The sequence below is a fragment of the Electrophorus electricus genome, chromosome 14, assembly GCF_041902795.1.
Source record: "Electrophorus electricus isolate QZ-2024a chromosome 14, ASM4190279v1, whole genome shotgun sequence".
NCBI lineage: Eukaryota > Metazoa > Chordata > Actinopteri > Gymnotiformes > Gymnotidae > Electrophorus > Electrophorus electricus.
In genome coordinates, this window is record NC_137510.1 from 222,378 (window position 1) to 235,000 (window position 12,623).

The 12,623-nt window shown below is 40.2% G+C and overlaps 1 pseudogene across 1 annotated transcript in view; it reads right to left on the minus strand.

The window, feature by feature from the left end:
* Window positions 1–1,329: 1,329 nt before the first annotated feature.
* The window catches only part of LOC145651190 (circularly permutated Ras protein 1-like), an 11,759-nt pseudogene continuing 465 nt past the window's right edge, over window positions 1,330–12,623 (minus strand). Inside the window, exons 2-17 of the transcript XR_014116968.1 lie at window positions 12,123–12,223; window positions 11,614–11,940; window positions 11,396–11,536; window positions 11,148–11,228; window positions 10,915–10,988; window positions 10,547–10,738; window positions 9,997–10,086; window positions 8,985–9,136; window positions 8,536–8,617; window positions 6,402–6,523; window positions 6,259–6,343; window positions 6,093–6,199; window positions 4,382–4,491; window positions 2,486–2,597; window positions 1,779–1,905; window positions 1,330–1,469 (exon numbers count right to left, since the gene is read on the minus strand). The product of XR_014116968.1 is annotated as a circularly permutated Ras protein 1-like (transcript). The remainder of the gene's footprint in view (window positions 1,470–1,778; window positions 1,906–2,485; window positions 2,598–4,381; window positions 4,492–6,092; window positions 6,200–6,258; window positions 6,344–6,401; window positions 6,524–8,535; window positions 8,618–8,984; window positions 9,137–9,996; window positions 10,087–10,546; window positions 10,739–10,914; window positions 10,989–11,147; window positions 11,229–11,395; window positions 11,537–11,613; window positions 11,941–12,122; window positions 12,224–12,623) is intronic.

The following is a 12,623-nucleotide window of genomic DNA, read 5'->3' on the forward strand; positions in this document are numbered from 1 at the left end:
CCCCAGAGTTTGGTTGGGATAGGAGCTTACAGTCCTCATTGGAATGCACCACATGTCCCAGTAAGTACACATCTTCAACACCACATATCCCAGTAACTTTAATTTTATAACTCTAGGTTGTTTTACAATAACAATACAGATGGAGAGAAAAAGAACAAAAAACATTAACACATTGAACACTTAAATTAACAACTATTAACAGAAAAAAGGTAATGAAAAATATTGAGAGAAGAGGTGTTTTAAGTTGGGATTTGAAAGCGGAAAGTGAAGACCAGAGATGGAGAGATTGAGGTGGAGTGTTCCAGAGATTTGGAGCCATGACACTAAAAGATAAAAGAACTGCCTCAAGTCTAAACTTGGGGATGGAGAGGAGACCTGCATCAGAGGACTGAAGTGTACAGGTGGAGCACTATGAGTAAAAGAGTTCAGCATCAGAGGACTGAAGTGTACAGGTGGAGCAGTATAAGTAAAAGAGTTCAGCATCAGAAGACTGAAGTGTACAGGTGGAGCAGTATAAGTAAAAGAGTTCAGCATCAGAAGACTGAAGTGTACAGGTGGAGCAGTATGATTCAAAGAGTTCAGCATCAGAAGACTGAAGTGTATGGGTGGAGCAGTATGAGTAAAAGAGTTCAGCATCAGGAGACTGACGTGTACAGGTGGAGCAGTATGAGTTTAGGAGTTCAGCATCAGAAGACTGACGTGTACGGGTGGAGCATTTTACAATGGATCCCATCAGTGCCCCCCTACTGTTAGTACTCAATACACGAGTTTGCAATGGATGTCATCACAGCGCCCTCTACTGTTAGTATTCAATATGTGGGTTTATGATTAATTAGAGATGATTCACATTAGGTTTTGCAACAACACATGTCACTTGTATTCATAGTTGTGTGATTAAAATGACAGACATACAATTTTTATTTTCATTTTCACAAAACATTTAAAGACATCTAATGTCCATGACATCACTAACAGACGTCCCATGTCCATGACATCACTAACACATGTACAGTAGAACTGCAGTACACTTTTAACCCATTCATTCCCCAGTGAACAGCTCAGACAACAAACTGCACATCTAATCATTGTTTTGGCATTTGTCAACTCTATAAGCACACAATAATATCTCAGTTTTCTTCACGAAGAACTGTTTTTATAGAAGTTATTTTATGATATTTAAAGGGGTGTGGCAATTAGGTGATTGACAGGTAATACTGATGGTAAACATCTTGAAGGAACAGGCAGGTGACTGGACATCAGCTATATTAGATTCACTTGACGACATCTTTCATCTTTCACAATGTTAATAACTTTGACTGTTTGCTATGACGTCTTTGAAGTAAAGCAAAGACCTTGAGTTGGTACACTGGGTGGTGTGTGCATGTGTAATATCTTTAGTATAGAGACAGTCTTCTGTAGTAGCAGTTCTTCATTGCATACATCACAGCAGCATCAATATCAGAGAGAGACTATTGGAGAAAGAGAAAGAGAGAGAGAGAAAGAAAGCGTGGGAGAGTGAGAGAGGGAGAGATAAAGTATAATAACTATAATAACTGCTGTGACATACAGTTTATAATGAAGGCTGATGTCTCAAGAGTCAGTTTATTACAATATAAAGGACTTTAAAACATTACCACTAATTGTGTGTGTGTGATATACAATCTTATTTGTGTGTGTGTGTGTGTGTGTGTGTGTGTGTGTGTGTGTGTAGGTTGTAAACTGCATGGATGTGAGAGATTCTGTATGTTTGTGTGTGAAATAGAGAGGACGACACTCACATGTGCGTGCGTGCAGATCTTGCTGAAGATTGGTTCTGCAGACTTTAACCACTCTCTGTACATCAGCTGATCCTGAAAATTTTGTTTGTGCAGCACGGGTACACTGAGCGAGGAGAGAATCTGAGAACTACACACTCACACACACACACAGGTACATGTGCATACACATACACTTGATTATTTTGTTAGAATCCATAAAGAAAAGCATTTATATGAAGACAATAAATACAGTGAGTATCAGTAATGTCTATAATGACATTGTCACATGTACAGTGACTATCAGTGACATAATGACACTCTGTGTGGGTACATATTCCATAAAGGAGACTCACACACACACACACACACATACACACACACACACACACACATACACACACACACACACACACACACACACACACAGTGAGCCTCGGTGATATATTCCATAAGGGAGACAAACACCCCATCACTGCTCACACACACTGATGATGTGCTCTCTCTTTCGCTCTTACAAAGTCTTGCTATTTACAGCCCTGGACTCCCTCAAACAATAAACACCAGTAATGTTGGCTTAACTCAGTTACATTGTCAATTGGGTCAATCATCACAATGCAACACAGCATGGAACACAAAACAAACTGCAATGCACAGCAGCATATTAACACTGAGCAATACATATTCAGTACAACATGTTTGTAGGTCAGTTAAAGTTAAGATGATGTCACCTGTCCTCAGTGGTTTCCAGGGTTACAGTCAGCACTCTGAGCATGCTCAGTCCATCCCAACGGCGAAAGTTTACCTGCAGCTGGACACACACACTCTGAACTCTCTGCAGTGCTGGGAACAGGAGATATATATATATATATATATATATATGTGTGTGTGTGTGTGTGTGTGTGTGTGTGTGTGTGTGTGTTATATATATATATATATATATATATATATATATATATATATATATATATATATATATATATATATAACACACACACACACACACACACACACACATATATATATATATATATATATATATATATATATATATATATATATATTAGATTAGTATGGCATGATGGTGGTAGCTCAGTGGTCGCTCAGTGCTGGACTAGTAATCAGAAGGTTGACAGTTCAAGTACCACCACTACCGAGCCCCTAAACATGACCCTTAACCCTCAATTACTCAAGATGTGTTCAGAATTGTAAGTTGTGTCAATCAAATGTTTGCTATTTATTTAATGCTTCAGTTGTGTGTTATGAGTAAAGAGAAGCAGGAGGGGCCTGGACCTACACAATAATATAATAATTTATAAAAGTTTAATAAAGTGTTTATTAAAAGAATATAAGTAGCTTGAAGCAGCAAAGACTTTAACTTTGAAATAAAGCAATTACAAAGACATGAACTTTGAAATTACATTTATTGTAATAAGAGCACAGTTATTTTAATAAGAACATAGTTATTGTAATAAGAGCACAGGTATTCTAATAAGAGAAGTTATTCTAATAAGAGCACAGTTATAATAATAGAACAGTTATTCTACTAATAGGATGTTTATTCTAATAAGAGAACAGTTATTGTAATAAGAACACAGTTATTCTATTAAGAGCACATTTATTCTAATAAAAAAAAACAGTTATTCTAGTAAGAGCACAGTTATTGTAATAATAGCACAGCTATTCTAATAAGAACACAGTTATTGTAATAAGAGCACAGTTATTGTAATAAGAACACGGGTATTCTAATAAGAGCACAGGTATTCTAATAAGAGCACAATTATTGTAATAAGAGCACAGTTATTGTAATAAGAATACAGTTATTGTAATAAGAGCACAGTTATTGTAATAAGAACACAGGTATTCTAATAAGAGCACGGGTATTCTAATAAGTATACAGTTATTCTAATAAGAGCACAATTATTCTAATAAGAGCACAGTTATTGTAATAAGAGCCGTTATTCTATTAAGAGCACATTTATTCTAATAAGAGAACAGTTATTCTAGTAAGAGCACAGTTATTGTAATAATAGCACAACTATTCTAATAAGAACACAGTTATTGTAATAAGAGCACAGTTATTGTAAGAAGAACACAGGTATTCTAATAAGAGCACAGGTATTCTAATAAGAGCACAATTATTGTAATAAGAGCACAGGTATTCTAATAAGCATACAGTTATTCTAATAAGAGCACAATTATTCTAATAAGAGCACAGTTATTGTAATAAGAGCAGTTATTCTATTAAGAGCACATTTATTCTAATAAGAGAACAGTTTTTGCAATAAGAGCACAGTTATTCTAATAACAACACAGTTATTGTAATAAGAGCACAATTATTTTATTAAGAGCACAGTTATTGTAATAACAGCAAAGTTATTCTAATAAGAGCACAGTTATTATTATAAGAACACATTTATTGTAATAAGAACATAGTTATTGTAATAAGAGCACAATTATTCTAGTAATAGCACAGTTATTGTAATAAGAGCACAGGTATTGTAATAAGAGCACAGCTATTCTAATAAGAGTACTGTTATTATAATATGAGCAAAGTTATTGTAATAAGAGCACAATTATTCTAATAAGAGCACAGCTATTGTAATAAGAGACCTGTCCTCACTCACCCTGGGCCTTCTCTGCCTCTCCATATTGAAAGGTGACCTCAGATTCCTTGGTGATGTTCCCTACTTCACGTACAGCACGATGTCCCGCATCTCTCTCTCCTCTGACCCTCCTGAGAATAACACACACACACGTAATAATCATTACTATATTATCACTTTTTTTTACTACTTTTTTAAAACCAAACTATTACTAAACTTTGTATTAATCTGATGGTTTTCATAACAAACAATGACAGAAACTGTAAAATGTGTGTACTGACACACTCTTCAGACTAACATGACTTTATCAGACTAACATGGCTCTCTCAAACTAACACAGCCCTCTCAGACTAATACAGTTCTCTGACTATTTTTAATCTATCAGAAATGATCTAATTGGAAGATATGGATGAGCATTTTCTTAATCTTAATAGTGAAAGTTACCTACATTACCTATATATTACCTGTGAAGTACTTCTTAATAAAACTACCACCAACTCCTACCCTGAGGTCAGCTACCACTTCTAAAAAGCACTTTTAAAATAAAAACTATTATTAATGACTGCACGTGCAATGCACAATTACTACTGATATACTAGGGTATATTATTATGTACATTTAACTGATGCTTTTATCCAAAATGTCTCAAAATTCTGATTGAATACAACTTGAGGGTTAAAGGTCTAGCTGAGGGACCCAACAATGGAACTTGGAAGTGGTGTGACTTGAACTGGCAACCTTCTGATTACTAGACAAGTACATCAACCACTGAGCTACAGACCTCACAGCAATTCCTTAGAAACAACATGGGATACCACCCAGCTAGCAACCAACTCAGACTCCATAGAATCCACCTAACAATGGTATAGCAGTCACATGGAATTCCATAGCAATAACATTGCAAGACCGTAGCAACTGCTTAGAACACTATATTGACCACCTGGCACTCCACAGCAACCGATTATCCACCTAGCAATGATATCACAACCACGTCAGATACCATAATATCCACCAAATAATACCATACCAACCACCTGCAATACCACATCAACCACCTAATAATACCATACCAAACACCTGAGACACTATTGCAACCATTCAGCACCATCCTAGCAACCATCTGGGATACCATAGCAACCATACCATAGCAATCTACCAACTATTTAACACAGTGACCACCTAGAATACCACTGCAACAACTAGCAATGGCATAGCAACCACTTGAGATACCAAAGGCATGCAGCAACACCATAGCAACCACCTGGGAATCACCTGGGAATCAATTCAGCTGTACAGTCACTCTGCATCCTCTTCAGGAAGTGTATTGATACGGTGCCTGGCCAAAAAAAGGTCACACACTCTAATATTTCGTTGGACCGCCTTTTCTCTGCTTGATGCATACCAATAATTTGATCCTTCTGAAACAGATTAACATCTTTTCCACGACCACAGGATGTGTCTTTCGACATGGTTGTTTAACAAATGAGAAGCTACTCACTGCATCAGTTAGGGTTGGATAACTTGTTGCCAACTGAAACATAATCACCTATGTAGTAATTATCCAATGGGAGGTTCTTACCTATTTGATAGTTAAATCCAGGTGGTGACCTTTTTTTGGCCAGGCAGTGTATAATAATAATAGTAATAACAATTTAGTTATAATAATAATAATAATAATAATAATAATAATTATTATTATTATTATTATAAGCATGCATGCGCATCCACTCACATCACTGTGGGTAGCAGCAGGGTGACAGAGCAGTGTGTAGCGATGTTTCTGTCTTCAATGAGATGCATAAACTCAACAAACAGCTCATCAAAGCCAGCTATTACCACCTACACACACACACACACATACAAAGCCACATGTCCCCCCCCCCACCAATCACACACACTTTGCCTCCTGTTCTGTCTGTAAGTCGTCCCAACTCCTCCAGGTGGCAGTCTGTTCCATTCACAGCCACCACTGACACCAACACCCTGGGGAGAGACAGAGAGGGCTGATTGAGTGTGTGTGTGTATATGTGTGTGTGTTGACCCCTGTGCTGCAGCACTCTCTCCCAGTTCTTGGTAGAAGATGGAAGATGAGACAAGTGTGTGAGTATCACAGGTCAAAGTGCCCAGACCTGCATTAGCAACTCCATCAGTCACCAGCAGCACCTGGGAAACAACAGTGGCATTTAGCTGACACGCTTATCCAAAGCAATTCTGACTGAACACAAGTTGAGCAATCGATGGTTAAGGGCCTTGCTCAGGAGCCAACAGTGGCAACCTGGCTGTGGGGGAGATTAAACTGGCAGCCTTCTGATTACTAGTCCAGTACCTTAACCACTGAGCTGCCACTGCCACTTGTTTTAATGTTAATTTTATGGGGAGTGTTTAACAGGGAGTGTATAACAAGGGTATTTAACAGGAAGTGTTTAACTGCAAGTACTTATCAGGGAGTGTTTAATGGAGTGTTTAATGGAGTATTTAACAGGAAGTATTTAACAGGGAGTATTTAGCAGTGAGCGTTTAACAGGGGGTGTTTATCAGCTTCATTCTTATTCATGCCACTGAACATCTCAAACTAAAGCTTTTCTGATTGAACAATGTCAATGTACTTGTTAATGAAGCTGTATGTCTGTAGGATTCATGTTTTCATAGATGGAATTACAAAGGGCAAAGGGCAGAGATTGTGTCACATGTTTTCAGATCTTCTCTAATGAAATTCAAGCAGTTTCTTTAAGCTTGATCTAAGTGTGTTTGCAGTAAGAGAGAAAGAGTGAGAGAGGAAGAAAGAGAGAAAGCAAAATAGAGAAAAATTGAAAAAAAGTGAGAAAAAGTAAAGACAAAATAAAATGATATAAAAAATAAAAGAGTGAGAGTAGGAAAGAACATTTGTTAGACTTTGACCCTAGAATAGTTAATGAGTGAGTCAAAACATACTGATATAAATTACACATATAAATAAGATATCATAGATATCATGTTAGATATCATAGATTCAAGGACGAGGTTCCTGAAAGGGTTCATGTCTACGGTGTTCATGTCACTGTACAACACCGTATCCATGACTACGATACACAAGTCCAACCTGAAATCTTTTCATGGTCCATAAATATAAATGCAGCCATCACAGCCAAAAACCTACAGAGGTCCAGAATATTTCAAATTAAACAGCTGTTCTGGAGGTCCTGCCAAGCACACTGCTTGTTTGGTCTAAGCTCCACCAGTCTCACAGCAATACAGAGCAAAGACAGAGGCTGAGCAACAGGGTCAGGACCACTGGGAGCCTCCCAGAGGACATCACACTTGTCCTGCATAGAGAGGCCAGACAGCTTTAAAAATGAATGAAAATGAAACCAAGAAACAGAACAACCAAGAAGCAAAGGAAAACAGACACAACAGAGAAACCACGGAAACAGGGATGCCAGGAGGGTGGCCAATCGTGATAACATTACATTAGTACACCTGTATGGTTACATTCGTTCACCTGTATGGTAACATTAGTACACCTGTATGGTAACATTAGTACACCTGTACGGTTACATTAGTGCACCTGTATGGTAAGATTAATTCACCTGTATGGTTACATTAGTACACCTGTAGTGCACAACAGGATCAAACAGTGCAGCTGTTCTTCCTTCTGAGCTCCTCAGTATGACCCCTGTGGACATTTCAGGAGCTCCAGCATTTTGGTTTCCAGAGCTTTAGGAGATGTGTTAAAGCTCCTTGTGATATTATGAGTACACTGTTGTCAAAATAGTTTTACTTGCATTTTAGCCAGGTGTTATTGTGTTGTCTCTGGACGGAATCTGTGTACTGATGAGGAGCTTTATTAAAAGTCACTGTATTCACACTACTGTACACCACTCTTCGTACCATACTGTGTATGAGAGGACCAACACCTCCCACTCTCACCCAATCAGCAGTAGGATTCATGACCACACCTCCATCTCTGACAGGTCTGCATCTTGATATTTAAGAGGTAAGTGCTTTACAAAATAGTATTTTAACAATAATATTTTAATAAAGTAATATTCTAACTTAGTTAAGTAGTGTACTGTACCTTAAAGTAGCAAGTAATATGTGAGGAACTTTTTTTAAACTCAAACCTGGTTGTTTGGGAGAACGAGGTAACAGGCTCTGTAGAACAGGCTAAAAGTTTGATATGATCAAACTATTCTGACCTTTGACCCAGGATATTTGGAGGCCATCATTATAGAAACCAATGCTGCAGGTCCCAGAGCAATGGTTGCACTCGTCTGCATCCTGTGATTGGATATGAGAGACATGTCATCATTGTTACTGCATTGATAGGGTTGTGTCATCTGAACGTTCTGTATCCAGAGATCATTAAACAGTCACATCATTAACATTCAGACTACTGCATTTAGTGCCTTTTAATTCTCTTCAGTAATTCATACTCTTTTTTTTTCTAGAAAGAACACATCGCAGACTTCAGAAGAGTGACCCTATTAGTGGTTAAGATGGATTTCAGATACTGTGCTTCAGGTTTATGGCAGATATTCTCAGGGTGTGTATGCATGTGTGTGAGTGACTGTGTGTATGGGTGTGATGGGTGAGTTGGGTGAGATGGTGGTTTATTGCTACCTGTAATGGACGAGGTTCTAGCTACCTGTAAATCTCCATCTGCAGGCTAGCTTGAGTCTGAGAAAGAGGAGGCGGGGTTGGCAAGCTAAGCCCCGCCTCCTTCAGGTACGTGCTGTCTTTCAGTTGTTCTCCCCCCAGAACTCTGGACGGGATGTCACCATAACCATGCACTGTTATCTAGCAACATAAACATCACATCAGCCAGTACAGCTAATTGTATTTTTTGTAATCTTGAAATTATAGTATGGAACAGGGACAGTAGGACAGGGATACCACATCACTCAACAGGGACAGTAGGACAGGGATACCACATCACTCAACAGGGACAGTAGGACAGAGATACCACATCACTCAACAGGGACAGTAGGACAGGGATACCACATCACTGAACAGGGACAGTAGGACAGGGATACCACATCACTGAACAGGGACAGTAGGACAGGGATACCACATCACTCAACAGGGACAGTAGGACAGGGATACCACATCACTCAACAGGGACAGTAGGACAGGGATACCATATCACTCAACAGGGACAGTAGGACAGAGATACCACATCACTGAACAGGGACAGTAGGACAGATACCACATCACTCAACAGGGACAGTAGGACAGGGATACCACATCACTGAACAGGGACAGTAGGACAGGGATACCACATCACTCAACAGGGACAGTAGGACAGGGATACCACATCACTGAACAGGGACAGTAGGACAGATACCACATCACTGAACAGGGACAGTAGGACAGGGATACCACATCACTGAACAGGGACAGTAGGACAGGGATACCACATCACTCAACAGGGACAGTAGGACAGAGATACCACATCACTGAACAGGGACAGTAGGACAGGGATACCACATCACTGAACAGGGACAGTAGGACAGGGATACCACATCACTGAACAGGGACAGTAGGACAGATACCACATCACTGAACAGGGACAGTAGGACAGGGATACCACATCACTCAACAGGGACAGTAGGACAGGGATACCACATCACTGAACAGGGACAGTAGGACAGGGATACCACATCACTGAAGGTCACAAGCACGATTCGACTGTCTGGATGCGTCTTGCTCAGTCTTTGAACACACTGCAACATTGCAATCTGCACAGACTACAAAAACAGACACACGCATACACTCCCCCCCCCCCCACACACACACACGTTCATGTGTTACAGGGAGTACAGACTCAAAGACATGAATAAATGGATGGACAGAGTAGTTAAAAACTACAGAAATCATCGACAATCTTCACAAACACACACACACACACACACACACACACACACACACACACACACACACACACAGTGAGAGATGACAGCTGACTTGTACCAAACAAAAAAACTACAGAAATTAACAACAACCTTCATACAAGCAAATAGAGATGAAAGAGCCTTTTGCCTAAACTGGACTGGTAACTGGTAACCGGTAACTAGACTGGTAAGCGGTCACTGTACTGGTAACTGGTAACTACTTACAACATCACCACAATAATGAAACATATTCAGAACATGAGCTAATGTGCTAACATATGCTTCCAATTAAGAATCCAAAGACAAAACACATAACACTTAATTAACTAACACACATGCACACACACACCTGAGTACTGAGCGTCTTTGAAGTACCAATGCAGAGTAAGAGCAGAGCGCTGGCTGGTGATGGGTTGACATCAGGAGTCAACAGAAACAAGCAGTCCTCACTGCCCTGGGGTGGCTGAAGGCTGCAATCCCACGACTTACAAAAATAACACTCTTTCACCTAAAGACAAAAAACAAGGAAATGTTAAAATTACACCTGTGAGAATGTTTGGGTCTTTATGTTAGATCTATGAGGGTGTTTATGGTAGATCTGTGAGGGTGTTTGGATGTTTATGGTAGATCTGTGTGGGTGTTTGGGTGTAGAGTGGGGGTGTTTGGTAGATCTCTAATTTTTACCACATTGTCATAGCAGGATTCCAGCACAGAACCACACTGTGAACAGTGTGTTGGCTCACCCTGCACACACTCACCTACACATGCACAGAGCACATGCTCAATAAATACTTCATAAACATTACCAGGTTATAACCATCTTAGCTTTAGCAAACATGTGAATATAAATGTTCATTTGTGACTTTATAAAGGTATTTATTATAATGATCTTATCATATGGATTCCAAACCACTCACACTGTCCTTCACTCACAAGCCTTCCCAAACTAACCAGCAGCACATTGGGGTTGCCAGGCAACAAGTGCTTGTCTTCATCTCCTGTGGAGATCACCATAGTCATCATTAACATCATTTACATTTACATTTGGCTGACTTCTTTTCTAGAAAGCCCTCTGTCACTAAAAACACTCAGTCACTCAGTCATGTGATTAACAGACTGTATTATTTAAGCTCAGAGTGACAGTGTGAGGTGCAGGTTCCCTGACCTTCAGAACCAGCTAGAGCATGACAGAATCCGGTGCAGGGAACCAGAGAGGAAGAGGATGGGGAGGAAGAGGACGGCAGGACGATATCGTAGTCTGGACATCGTTTCATGAAAGATGGACGTGGTGGGAGAGGAGGAGCGCCTGAGGCAAAACAAACAAGTAAATAAAGAAAACCTTAGTGTGAGGGAGAAACTCACCTGTGTGAGGGAGAAACTCACCTGCGTGAGGGATAAACTCATCTGTGCGTGTTGTTGGAGTGTGTTCTGTGTCTGTCGCATGGAAATTTAAATGGGGTGTATGGTGTTTGGGTTGGGTGGGGGTGGGTGGGTGGAGGAGGGGGGTGTGGTGTTTGGGTTCGGTGGAGGAGGGTGGGGGTAGGAGGGGCATGTGATGTTTAGGTCGGGTCGGAGTGGGTGGGCGGAGGAGAGAGGTAGGATGTTTGGTTTGGGTGGGGGTGGGTCGGGGGAGCAGGGTGGTGATTGGTTTAGGCAGTATGGCAGGTGGAGTTTTATATGGATGACCCAGTTTTCTTGGAGGAAGGAGAGCTGAGGCAAGATAAATAAAACATAAATATGATTTAGTTCACTAAAATAAACTAAAATAAACCCACAAACACACAACACAAACACACCCACACAAACACACAACACAAACACATCCACAAACACACAAATGCTCATGAGCAAAATCCATGAGCACATGGTGAAACATGTGCTCTGGTTCTTACCTGAGCGCTTGACCTTATTGGGTCCAGAGGAGACCCCTGTTGCTGGGTAAACATAAACAAATCCACAGGCAAACTCCATTGGTTGACAGCTCCTCTGGTCTCTGTGGTCAAAAAACAAAAACAGAAGAATGTACGTAGCTTCACAAAGTCTTTAAAAACAAAGTTTTCATATTGTGCCTATGTATGGAGCTGCAGGTCCAGCGAACACCAAAGGGTTTCTGGGGTATGGGTAGGGGTAGGGGTAAGAGTGATGGGGTGAGAGAGTAGGGGAGAGAGGGCAGGGATAAAATAGATGGGGTGAAAGGGCAATGGGTAACAGGGCAGAGGAGAGAGGGCAGGATAGAAGAACCCTCGACAAGGTCTGTGATCCATTCAAGACTTCACATCTGCCTATTTTTTTCCACCTTGTCTCAACCTAACAGAGCTCATTTAACCTTGTCATTCACAAGGTTAACAAAGCTTGTCATGTGACCGTCACTGTTCCAGGACAGTGGAACGTGT